Below are 14,037 nucleotides of genomic sequence, written 5' to 3'. Positions count from 1 at the left end.
CAGAATGACTATCATATTCTGATCTCAAAGCTACAGATGTATTTATAGTTGGAGTAGAGAAGGAACAGCTTCCCCACAGGATGGAAGTTTGAAATCTACCGTTTTGCACAAGACTGTAAAAAACCCTTCTGTTTTAAAAACAGATCCTCACTTATCCCAGGATCATTAATAAATGAATCATTAGAGTAGTTCTGAGAGATGTAAGAAATGATGCATTGTCCAGTCCTGTAAGATACAGGGAAGGATTTTAACCCGCATCTAAAAGTGACCATCTTAACCACAGGATCAGTGACTATTTCATGTCTGGTTTCCCAGTATTTACTTCTGGACCTGTTCTGGCTTGCATTCCTTGGTCTGAGGAAGCTTGATAAAAAGACTGAAATGGATATATACCTAAATAGCAGTAGATCCTAGTTGGTTTGCACTAAGATGGAAGTGGGAATTTGAAAAGCCGAGAGGGAATATTAATGATCTTAACTCCATTTCCATCTCAGATGCTTTTGTGGCCATTAGCTCTAGCAATACGCAAACCCCACTGTGCTGGTACCACAGTATTTCTGAAGATATTTATTGAAAACACTACCATACTGCAACAATTTTTCTTGCAGAACTATGTTGATCTGTGGTGTTGTAGTTAATCATTTTGGATAATAGCCATCTGAAGTATCTTAGACAGACAACGAAGGGTTGAAGTACTCCATGTTTTTTTGACAATTCCTCATTATTATCTGCTCATTCCCCTTCTTGCCTTCCCTGAAGCAAAATGCATGTAGCTACAGCTGTAAAATTTCACTCACTGCCATTTTTGTTGCAGTTAAGTCTTTCACTTAAACTTGATCAGGAATCATTTCTGAGATGTCAGTCAGAAAGTCTATATAGCAAGAGGATTAACACACATAAGAGCCATGAAAACAAGAATGAAGGACTACTTTTTTATTATATCATTAGTTGGCTCTGTAACCTTTCCTTACATTATCCTACTTCCTTCCTGATCACTCATATCCTCAGTATTTAGATATGGACCATTATGATACCTATCCACAACTTTCTTTTCAAATACTCTCATTTCTGTTCCACAAAACACTCTACAAGCACATTTTGAAATGAAGGTAGAAGTACATTAACAAAAATGCATCATAAAACCATACAGTCAAGTGTCGTGGCATATATGGCCACCTTCACTCTTTAAAGTAAGTTCAGTTGATCTTAAGAGTATTATATATAGCAATAGTTCAGGCTCTGTCCCACCCACTGGACTAGATGATCTGCAAGGTCCTTTCCAACCTAGCTGATTCTGTGATTCTGTGACTCATATCATGACAGTAACTGAAATTCCAGTTGAAAATTAAGGAACAGAACTAGCAGGAACCAATCTGCTTTGCGCATTACCATCTCCCAAACCCAGGTCCAGTATGAAATGTGGAAAGGGAGGAAAACCGGAGAAACAAAAGTGTGGAGAACACCTTTAAATGTAATACGTACATTGCACCATGTTTATAGACCTAACACTTTAAGACAACTGGAATTATAAAATAAATTTTAAAAGAAAAATTAAAACCAAAATCAAAACAGAATAAAGCTGCAAGAAGTGGACAAACACTAGTTATGGCCCAGAGATCCTGGGACTGAAAGATCCCAGGCAAGGTACTTCATGGCTTTAGCTCTAGTTCCTTTCTACTGCATATCTATCTCATCCATTTTTGATCTTGACCGGAATGGCCACATATCTCAATTTTGTATAACAAACAGAATAGAGATGCTGCAGTTTAATCCCACTGCTCTCATTAGTCCTTTTGCTACAAAGAAAAAGAATAAAACAACACACACTTGAATTCTGTCCAAACTGTCTGCTACCATGGAAATAGAAAATCATCTTGGTAAGAAAATGCTACATTGAATCTACTAAGACTTCAGCCAAAGTACAGTCTGTAGCAGTAGAGATTTTGGAAGAACTTCATCCCATGACCCGAGAGCTGTTCAGTACATCCTGTGAGATAATTAATGCTCTCAGTTCCTGCTCACTGAAAATCCAGAAGAAGCTGAAGAAGTTTGCCACTTTACAGGAATCACTCGGTATCTTTGCATTGTTAGGTCTTAAAGCAATAGCTAAGAAACAGTTTTTGTTTCCTTCTTGTAAAAGTAGGTTGCATGTTAAGGACATACAGTTGTTAATATTGATGACAGTAAAACAAAAGCTCGATCCAATTTAAAAAATAGCTTATTCTTGGTTGTGGTCAAGATGGAGTACCTTTGAAACGTCTGAAACAAGTTGCAGAAGTAATTTCATGAGCCATAAAGTAGTGGGAGTTAAATATATCGGTATTTTTTTAAAAAAAAGAAGCCTTTTCTGATCATTCAGTGGAAAAAGCTTGTGGGTTTTACATTTGTATTTCAGACTAGACAAACTCAGTTTGTCTACAACATCTAGGATGACCTTTTTTTTTTCTTTCTCCTTTCCACTTAAGAAAATATATTGATTTGTACAATGGCAAAAACAGAACAGACATCTGCTACATATTATTCAAACAATGCAGGACACAGAATTATTGTGTCTGCATACAAAATACTAGAAGCAGATGCAAAAATTAAAGTTTCAGAAGAGTAAAAAGTATGAAGTAATGGTAACATATCAATTGCATAAGCATTGTAAAGTGGAAAATAAATTTTCACACACAATTTAACCTATTGTTTTAAAAGAAAGACAGTTTTACCAAGGCATCACATAGATCATTTAATCTCTCTTTGCCCTTAGTTTCACTGCATAAATAGAGATAAACCTCTACTTCAAATTGTTTATAGGTCCTCGGAGGAATGACTTATTCTGTCTTCTTGCACAATCTTAGATCAAATAGAAATTCTGGCCTTCCCTTTACTATTATTCCTATTTTAATGAGGCTAAACTGAAAACATTTGCAATCTAACTTTTGAAAGCTGCAGGGTTTGTCAAACTTCCAGTATTTTACGTCTCTCCTGGCTGCCAGTACAGGCAGATGTAAAAATTTCCTCAAGTGTGCCTTGTGTGTTCATTTATACCTTGAAACAGGCAGATGTCAGGGGAAAGCATGAGGGTAGAACTCATAATCTTGCAACAGCAGTGTTAATATTGTTCCAAAAACTCAATATGAGCCTAATTCTGTTCCCATTAAAGTCAGTCAGATTTTGGCTCTTGACATGAATGGATGTAGAAAAAGAGTTTAGGGGAGGCCATACAAACAGCTCTTGGAGAACAGTGACATTTTAACTTGTGAATACTTGGATGACTACTCATTGTGAAATTAGGTCATTTTCTTTAGGTTCTAGTAGATGCTGATAGCAGTTCATCACACACTGCCTTTCACAGATGAATATGTCCACTTATTTGCTGAAACAAAGCTTCCTATTTCCTATTTAGCATAATTATCATATGCCAGCATTTCACAGTAGAGCCAGAACCAGTTGTACCTTCCCCCTAACACTCCTAACACATGACAGCAGTTCTCAGCCCCCATACTTCTTCCCTCCTTCAGTCACCTTGAAGGCTAATAGGTTTCCTCAACAGTGTGAGTCTGTAATTATGTTCAGAGTTTCTGATACTGTTTCCACCGAGAATTTTTAACCATGGTGAGCAACATGTGTTCAGATTTTGCAATTTGTAAAAAAAAAAAAATAAAATCTAACTAAATACAGACTGGGAAATGCTTTCTACTCTCTGCTTTGCAAAATTTGCTCTATCAGCAACATGCATTGGAATAATTATCCCAAGGTGTCACCCTGAAGCATGACAAAATCATAATATGGAAATGTACATCCACCACAGCTAGTCTGAGTCACTGATAAGACTGAAACTGATAGCACTGACAAATTTGTTTCAATGAGTCATAATGTTAAAAACTGAAATGGCACCTGAGTTTTGTTCTGCTAACTTTGTTCAGTTTGCTACTTGCAGATATTCCTTTTACAAATTTTTTTTGTTTTGAGCTTTCCAAGTTTCTGCTGAAAAGTCTGTGCTGATGAACTGCATATGATTCAGAAAAAAAAAAATATACCATTTCATAGGTCATATAATGAATAACATGAAAAGAGATATCCAGATGGAAAAACGGGAAACAAAGTGGAGTGGGGAAATTAAAGATATTACTGGCTACATGAGTGTAAAAAAAAGATATTCCCATATATAATGTTCTTTGTATTTTCAGATAGCTACATATAAAATTGCAAACTGGTACTAAACTACAAGAGGAAATTCATCTAACATGAAATACATAAAACTGATCTCATAATAATATACTACCAGCTCATTAAAAGATGAGGCCTTATACAGCACCATAAATGTATAATGCCTCCTTGAGTCAAATATAAGAGTTTCTTAGACAAATAGAAGACATTTCATATTTTTAGGCCCAAAAGACAGAATCTGGAGAATGGAATAAATTCCATATGCAAAGAAAGATCTATAGCCTAACCTGTAGACTTGGAGAGAAAGGCCAAAGCCTACAGTAAACAATCACAAAGACGTTCAGGGTGAATGCACTCCTGAGAGGAAATGTTCTCAGTTGTCCTGGTTTCAGCTGAGATAGTGTTAATTTTCTTCCTAGTAGCTGGTTCAGTGCTGTGCTTTGGATTTAGTGTGAGAATAATGTTAAGACACTGATGTTTTAGTTGTTGCTAAGTAGCGCTAGCCTAAGGATTTTTTCAGTTTCCCATGTTCTGCCAGCAAGGAAGTGCACAAGAAGCTGGGAGGGAGCATGGCCAGAACAGCTGACATGAACTAGCCAAAGGGATATTCCATATCATAGAACGTCATGCCCAGTATATAAACTGGGGGGAGTTAGCCTGGAGGGGAGAATCGCTGCTCCAGCATCAGTCAGCGGGTGGTGAGAAATTTCATTGTTTATCACTTGTCTTTTCTTGGGTTTTATTTATCTCTCTTTGTAATATTCCTTTTCATTACAAATACCATTATACATTATTATTGTTGTTATTATTATGTTTTATTTTATTTATTAAACTGTTCTTATCTCAACCCACAAGGTTTATTTTTTTTAACAATTCTCCTCCCCATCCCACTGGGAGCAGGGAGGAGTGAATGAGCAGCTGCATGGTGCTTAGTTGCTGGCTGGGGTTAAAACATGACACAGGTCAAACAGACAAATGCGTTTGAAAAACAAGACCGAACAGGATCTTGGATTGTGACCTGCGTGAATCAAAGTGAATAAGGGTTATTGGGTAGATGACTGAAAGCTTGGTGTTGGGTCTAATGGATGAATGATACAAACCAGTGTTCACACTATTCTGTAAAATGCAATATATGTGATATGCTAAGAATGTATATCTCAAAAGTATATTAGAGCACCAGTAGAATTAAATCTGTGTTACACAAACTGCTCTTAAAATAGCCAAGACATAGAAATTCATCTTGACAGTGCTCCATTCATATCAATTAGCTACAGGTACAAAAACAAGGATCCCAAAAAAGGGGCTCCTTCTAGGGCTGAAGTTACAGGTGCTAAGGAGGGTAAACAAATGTTTCTGAGATTATATTCAAAAGAATTTGAGCCCATCATTAATGTGAAGATTCCCAGAATTCCACTGACAATATCACTTGCTGTCATGATTTGGAGAAGATCAATAAAGTCGATTCTCAATGGCATATCATCAAAGCAGACAACAATTCAGATGTCTACTTAGCTCCAGCATTACGGATTTTTTTTTTTTTTTAAAGCAACAACCAAACAAACAAATTCATCATTCACAGCTTTACTTAGCTGTCTTCATTATTTTATGGAGGACTTGCTCGAAAACATACAGTAGCCTTTTCTTTATCAGTATGTTGTTACCTCTCCCCTGCTACCTGCATTTATGCATCTGTGCATAGCTTCAGCAATTATTTAGAAAGCCAGAAAACAGACTATCTGTAATCCTGATTTACAAAGTACATTCTCCAGCTGTCAACTCATTGACTGGTCACCTTAGTCTTTTTATACACTTTGATCATTAAAGCTCTCCCAGTGGCCTTAGGTACATGTTCAGTCAGAGAAGAGACAGAATTAGCCTTAAAGATAGAAACACTCAGTGTGAAAGAAGAGCTTCTCATTATGCTCCAGCAAGTTTTATTGGATAACAGTGAGTGAATTTACTTTATCTAACTCTAGATACCTGAGCTAAGTCACACCAACAAATCAGCAGATAATTTTGCATAGGAACTTCAGAGATTCTTAGCAGACTGAAAAATACTAGCACTGACATTTCATCCTTGACTATATCCCTGAAGACACTATCCATCAAAATAAATGCTATCATATCTATGCTGCTTACATTAAGACTGGAAGAGATCCAAGACTTTGTAATGTGTTAGGAACAGTTGCATTTGCCCCAGAGGAGCTGGGAAATAAGGGTAGAAGAGATTCATCCCCTATCAAAATAGGGATGAAAACCCACTATTGGTGCGAGCTTTATTATCCCAGTTTTTTAGAAACAGTTACAATCAATTAAATGAGTCGAAACAGCAAAAAAGGCCTTCAAATTCATGCAATTAAAGATAATCTATGCATGATTTGATATCACCAAGCTATTCAATATTGTTTGGTATACGGTTTCTGAGAAATTAAAATTGAAAGAAGTTCTATACCATCATGAACCCAAACCAAACTGCTGTTACAAAGCAGTTACATTTTAAAAAGTGATAGCAATCAAAGAGAATTATGTTAGCAATTTCTTCTGATCACTTCTGCTACCCATATATATCCATTTGATTTTCCACTACACTTCCCCGTTTGTCAAGTGATTTGAAATAAATCAGCTGCTTCAATCACATTGTAATCACTTCATTTTACAATGCAACACAGCATGATGTAATGAAGCCTAAACAATTCTACACTGTGTGCCATACAAAGAAGTTCTATAGTATTTTTCAAAAGTGGGGCTGTAAGATTCCCCAAGTATCCATATATCCCTTTTGTTTGTTTTTTCCAGTACCATCCATCAGAGAGAGACCCTCCACAACATCAGGAGGAGAAGACAAGACACTCTTCTCCTGGCCCACGCAGCTGTAATTTCAAAGTGAAATTGTTCTGGTTCTACTGGACTGAATTATTTAGTCATCAGAATCTGAAACAAAGAGGTTCTATAGAGATGGAAAAACATGTGGGTTGAATGACAAACAAAGTATTATTTACCGAATGTATTAAAAATTGTTTTTCCAGACACATTTCATCAAAGCAAAGCTCCATTCCTGGGAAAACATATTCACAATCAAGACAGATGTACAAGTCATGTGAAATAAGGCTGCCACTGGACTGAATTATTTAGTTGTTTGTTAGAGGCTTGATCAAATTCAGTCTCCATGTAAACAGACAAATTTAAATGGGACACAGTTTGAGGTGTTCTACATCCTGATTGAATTTGATCCTCTGTGTGCATTGGATCTCTGGAAATGCTAATGTAAGAATGTTGTCCTTGTAGTGAATGTAAATTTCCGGGTATGTTTTGCATTAAATAGTCCATAAGATTCAATGGCATCATTCAGAAAAAAACCAAAAAAACAATAATCAATCATGTATGCATGAAGGAGCTTGAATTTCCAATATGGTCAAACCTTGAAAAGTCTGTTGAAGGTAGACAACTGAACGCAATTGTATTTTCAGTAACACATTCCTTTTCTTGGAAAGGTAAAAGCTTTTTCTCATCATATATCCAGATCTGAACAGTTTCCTTCCTGTAACATTAACCGTCTGTTACGCTTTTAATTTACTGACTGCATTCAAATTTGTTCTTCCAATAGATCACTCAGAATCTGAGAAAACTTTGCCTTTTCCGTAACACATGTACATGCAAGTAACAGAACACATTGGAAGAAATTGCTCATAGAAGAAAGGAATGGTTAAGAAGTGTAAGTGTATTCAAAGATTCCCAAATATACCTAGTTTATGTTAATATATCTAAACAATATGTGAATAGTCTTTTCATATTAAGCCACCACATTACCTCTGTTGTAAAGAATTAATGGTTTATTCATTTAAGTAGCCAATAGTTTAATATTTGTTGCAGATTTTCATGACTTTTTGTTGACAGCTACAGTTTCTGTACCATATAGCACACAATTTTATTTGCTTATGATCAGAGCAGTACTTTTTTACTTCTTTTTAACAACGGTTTCAGTTTTCAGCCTTTTTTAGCCAGAATAGCACAAAATGCAAGGAAATGAGGTGTGAAACTTTTCAAAAAGCAATGATCTTGCCATTTTCTCGATATCTCCAAACCAGTTCTTTGAAGTTTGTAAGAAACCAAAACCATAAATGGTTTAAATTAAAACATGACCACACAAATTTTATACCATGCTTACAAGATTTATAATAATGGTGAAGGATGTACTTTACACTGGAAATTTTTTTAAATTATAGGATATAGATATTTTTAGAAAAACTTATACCACCGGTAAGACACAATTGTATAGTATGATAATCTAAAGCCATAATGATTTTGTAGATTCTTAATAAAAATGTGAAAACTGATTACACAAAGTAAAAGAGCAGAACAAAACAAACAGGAAAGTATAGCAGTTTTATGATAGCTCAAATGAAAGAAGTATGACAAGTGTTCTCAGTAAATTGATCAGATACAAAGAAAGTCAGTGGTAAAAGGCTATGGGTTAGCCATGTAAGCATGTCGGCTATTGCTTAAATAAAGATACATTGCTATGATCCTTCACATCTTAATATTTAGTTCCAATATCTAAGATCAGAGTATGACTGTAATTGTTGCTAAGCACTAAGAATATTGTTTCTCTGGGGTTTTTGTCTCAACAAAATATGTTTGTGCTTGCCCTAAAGCAAGAACTATGAATAACTTTTTAAATTCTAGGGAAACATTTTGAGGATGAAAACTTCTATTAAAAGCATGCTCAGTAACCAATGGTCATAGCATTGTTCATCAATTGCACAGTCAGATTACATACCTCTTCAAAAAAAAAAAAAAAAAAAAGGTGAAGATGGCAAAGAGTTCCTATTGACTAAATGTGACCACAGTTAGTAGCTGTAGTAGCAGTTCACTAGAGTAGTTCACTAGTACTGTTTCACGAGAAGACACTGGTGTTCAGCTGAGGTGCTGGGACAAGGTTCCAACAAGTTTGTCCTGGTAGATCACTTGATATAGATCAGCATAATAAAATGGGGAGGTGGGTCCAGTGCCCCCATCATGTGAGTTACAGAATAAGGAGGTTGCAAGAGGAACTGGAACATTTTGTTTACAGACTAATGCTAACAGTCTGTCAGAAAAGAAAGAACAAGGATTGCTTCTACTCCTTTTGCAAGAAAACAGAATGATACTGGATTTAACAAACCAATGCCTCTGAAGCTGGCAAAGGTTATCATGAGAACAAGTGGAAATTATCCCAGTAGTACATCTCTGTGCAGACTTAAAGGCACTGAGTTCCTTGAGTCACTCAAGGGCTACAAATGGATAGAAACTCTTCCCCAAATATAGTCCTACAAACAATAAGAATGTGAGTGTATCTGGGTCAAGTGCAGAGGATGGTTCCTGACTCTCCACCACAGAAGCAGGGCAAGTACCCTTAGGCTGCACACAAAAGCCTAGAGCCCACCATCTTATCAGTTTAGCAGTACATAAATGTACAAAAGCCAAGCACCTGTAGCAGTTTACCCTGTTCTGAATGATACAATATTCCATGACCACATTCAAATTGTGTGCTTAACACAAGTAAAAGGGGTAGAAAGCCAGAAGTGCATGCAGAAAAATTTTAACCACATTATTGAGACTTTTTCAATACATAAGTGTTTGATTTTATTCTGTTTTTTCCATAATAATTAGGATTCTTAAATTAGATTCTTAAGATTTCAATCAAGTGTTCCATTGCAAGAAGAGTTCATCATACTCCAATCAGAGATACACAGTATTAATAGACATCTTGGTTGATAATAGTAAGTTTTTAGATATTTAGCTTCCACTGGAAAAAGGAATTTTCAGCAGAAGGTATGTATATAAACATTTCAAAGGAATTAAATCTTATATTCTTAATAGGTATTGCTTAGCTAGATCACTCGATCAGAATTACCATTAACAACAATTAAAGAATTGTATGGCCGATCTTCTAAAATTACGATGTAAAATTTTACAGGTCTTATATTAATGTCAAAAGTGTTTTGAAAGAAAATACATGAATATGCACTAACGTCAGCAGTTTTAGAGTCCACTAAACAGAACAGAGTTCACTTTATCACCTCACTAACTTGACACAAATAGTGTGGGAGACATTGTAGGTGGCTAAGTCACTAACGTAGCAGAAAGACACACGCAGTTCTGGTTCTAATTTTTATTCCCAACAGTGATTATCTTAAGCTGTAAATAGTGAAAAAATTTAGTCTCTCCATATTGGCTGGAACTTGGTAAATCTCTGTATTACTAACAGTATGTACAAATGTACAAGTTAAAGGGAATGTGATGCTTCAAAATTGAGATTTTTCCAAAGCGCCCATTTTCTCACCATGTGGTAGACAAGTTATTATTTCTTTTTAAAAGGTTATTTTGGCACTTTAAATTACCTTTAACAAAAGGATAAGAGCTCAGTTATGCAGCTACTTGTAGAAAATACCAACCATCCCCTCAAGGTCAAAACACCACTGAATATGCTAATTACTGATATACATTTAGTCAGACCAGCACCATGCTTTCACTACGCTATTTAAGGATGACTTTGTTACCTCTATTTTTTTGCCACAAAACCAAAAAAATTATCCTGCTGTCCTGAGAACAGCACAACTGCTGGGAATGAAAGGAATTAACCTGAAGAATATATCATCACCTACTGAATATTTGTCATTCTACATTGCTCCTTGTAGTGTATAAAGAAGACTGCCCTATAGAACTAATAATTAGTTTTAAACATGCAATATATGTGGCTTCCTTTGGAATATACTCTATGGCCAAAAAGCAGTAAGTATTTCACCTTTAATACTTCAGTCTACACAAACAAACATAATTTAAAATGTTCTTTAAAAAAACCCCTTCCTAAATTACAGTACTTTTTATGAAAAAATTGATAAGTAATTTCAAGCAGTCTGCTTACCAAGAATAATTTTGTTTCTCTTTCTTGAAACAGTTTACTATCTCCATAACAGTCAAGGAGGGACTGGTAATTTCAGGTACTACGTAGATCAAATCTACAGCATCTGCAATTTCAAATAATCTTTAAAAGCATGTAACCAGTGGCATATGTCACAGACTACTTAACATACTTCATTATATCTACTCGTACATTTTCATATCATCCTAAACAATTAAACTTTTTTTTTTTTTTTTCCTGTATTTATACTCTTTGGAGTACAGTTGCATAAATGCATTTTACAGGTTTACAAAACACTGCCTGACATAACTCCCCTCTTTATATAGCCCAAATAGAAGTCAATTACAGGGAGCATTGACTGTTATTTTACCACCTACTTTCTTTAATGTCATGCCTTCACACACAAACAAAATATGTAAAGAGTCAGCTTTAACTAATGTATCACAAGAGGTTATTACTGAAGGTAGCTTAAGAGGATGTACTTATTGTGAGGCAATGAATCTAATGGCTTTTGCACTTACATTACTTTATACCATCTTAGAGGATCACACCAGCACATACAGACATAAAATGCTGTTGCAAAAGTGTCACAACACAATTGTACACATCTCTTAATCAGCATCACTGAAAATACAGAGAAACAATAACAGTTTTTTGTCTGAATAGTATTTTCCTTCATATAAGAATTTAGATTTACTAGGTGACAAGAGCAAGGAACTTTGTTTCCCATTTGTGAAAACTAAGAAAACCAAATTAGATGTCATTCTGCTATTATCTCAAATTTTCCACAAATGAGAAGAAGGAAGACAAGAAAACATTAGCATAAAATGAGATTAAGTGACAGGCTCTAATTTTCCCCATATCATCTTTAACAGTGAAAGGGCTAAATTCTTCCTAAAAACCTGAAGTTATCTAAAAATACCTAATAATGAGTTTTATACCTCTTATTATACAATGGTATTTCAACATAACAACTCTTACTATCAGTTTGCCCAGTTAGGGTGTGCCATTACGTTAGCAAATAGTGCACAGCTATGGGAGGGGATCTGCAAAGAGCAGCTGATGATGACAGTTCACTCCAGAAGTGGCTCAGGGTTGTTTCAGCCACAGTCCAGCTACGTTTCACCCCAGAAGAATTGCATCCATGTTCCCTGGGGCCATGGGGCAGCATGTAATCAAGTGGGGCTATCTGGAAATTCTCTATGAAAGTGAACTTCTGTTCTGAACTAAAACACTAATGTAGGTACAAGCTTGTAAAGGTGCCCTATAAGCCTTCTTAATAGCTTAGGCCTTCTAAAGCCAGATCTCGGCTTAGATTCACAGTATCCATGGTGTCCTAACCAAGGGATAGCTGGATTTAAAAAAATGTGGAGATTCACCAATTCACTAGTCATCTTCTGCAATACTTAACCTGGGTTTACTGCTGCTGCAATAATTAAATCTGGTTTATTAACGTAGTACCTTAGATACTAAATTCAGATGTGATATATTCCAAAACGATGCAAATTGAGTAAATACTATACACATTTAGTATTATGAGTGTCCACCTACACCTCATAATCTTAGTACACTGAAATGAAAATTTTTCAGTAGATCACAAACAACAATCATGTGATATATTACAGGCAATGCTATAGCTGTGTCATCTAAGCAAAACTAATCTTTTTATATATGTTAATTTAAAATACTATTCCGACATGCTTGTTTAATTTCTGTAAATACAATTTCCTTCAGATAAACCAGAAGCAGTTTTAAAATAATATTGACACGAACTTATGAAATATCATATCAAACAGTGTTCCAGTAAATCTTGGCAGATTATATAGATCTGGGGATTGATTCTGTAATTTCAGGACTCCCACTCATTTCTATTATGCTGGAGTCTTTCTAAAAGTATGTCCATTAACTCAAATAGTAAATGAGACCAATGTGGTGAAAAGATGATAAGTAGGTGTAGCCTGATGCTGAAAAATTCTGTATTATCAATAATAAACAAAGTGTTTGGGAGTTCCTTGAAACTGCCAAAACTTTACCCCCATGTCTATACTTGGAAACCGTTTTTCATTACACTGTACCAGTAGCATAAAGGGACCTTAAACCAGATGTGGAGTCTATAACAATTATATACACTTACAGTGATAATAACTGTATTTAACATTATACAGTTACAGTCCAGTATACTGTTAATGGAGTTATAACAGTAAAATCCACATAGGTGTAAGCATGAACAAGAGTCCACACTTGGATTTTCAGTTACTTAAGGAGTTGCAAGCTTCAATCATAGATGTGTCCCATATCAAATCAGCAATATTACTTGCTATGAAATTTACAGTACAAAGTAAAACCCCTAGTTTTATACTTCTTATATGTAAAGGATGTGAGGAAATTGTAACACAAAACTACTTTTGCAAATGCATATTGAACCAGAAAAATAATTTATTAAAAATATGATACTTCAAAGAATTCAGGTAAAAGTTACAATAGCAACAAGGCTGAAAAAATAAGTGAATTATGTGATCGTTTATGTGATATTTTGAGGCTATAATATTTTACAGAAATGCAAATTATTGAGACCATAATTAGGTATACTGTAGTTCCATAGCCAATCACTTCATACCAGTTAGTGGATATTGTATTTCTTTCTGGATAGAAAAAATGGATGTAACATTCCAGTAGCTATTTTACTGACATAGATCATAAACACCGTGTTGTTACTTATTCTTGGATAGTAGTTCTTTGTTTATCTTTAAATGCCATGCTTTACCTATGAATAAAACTTTCATGGAGGGAAAAAGGTGATTTTCAAACAGGTATGGATCAACCACACAAAAAACCCAGGACTATGACCTGGATTGTACTTGCAAGAGAAGCATATTAGGGCTATCTATTTTCTGTTATCTGTGCACACACTGAGCAGGCAGACTGCTGTCATCTCTTATTTACTTGTAATTTTCTGTAATTCATTATACATGGGGTCTTTC

The sequence above is a fragment of the Athene noctua genome, chromosome 1, assembly GCF_965140245.1.
Source record: "Athene noctua chromosome 1, bAthNoc1.hap1.1, whole genome shotgun sequence".
NCBI classification, from domain to species: domain Eukaryota; kingdom Metazoa; phylum Chordata; class Aves; order Strigiformes; family Strigidae; genus Athene; species Athene noctua.
This window is presented reverse-complemented; position numbering follows the sequence as displayed.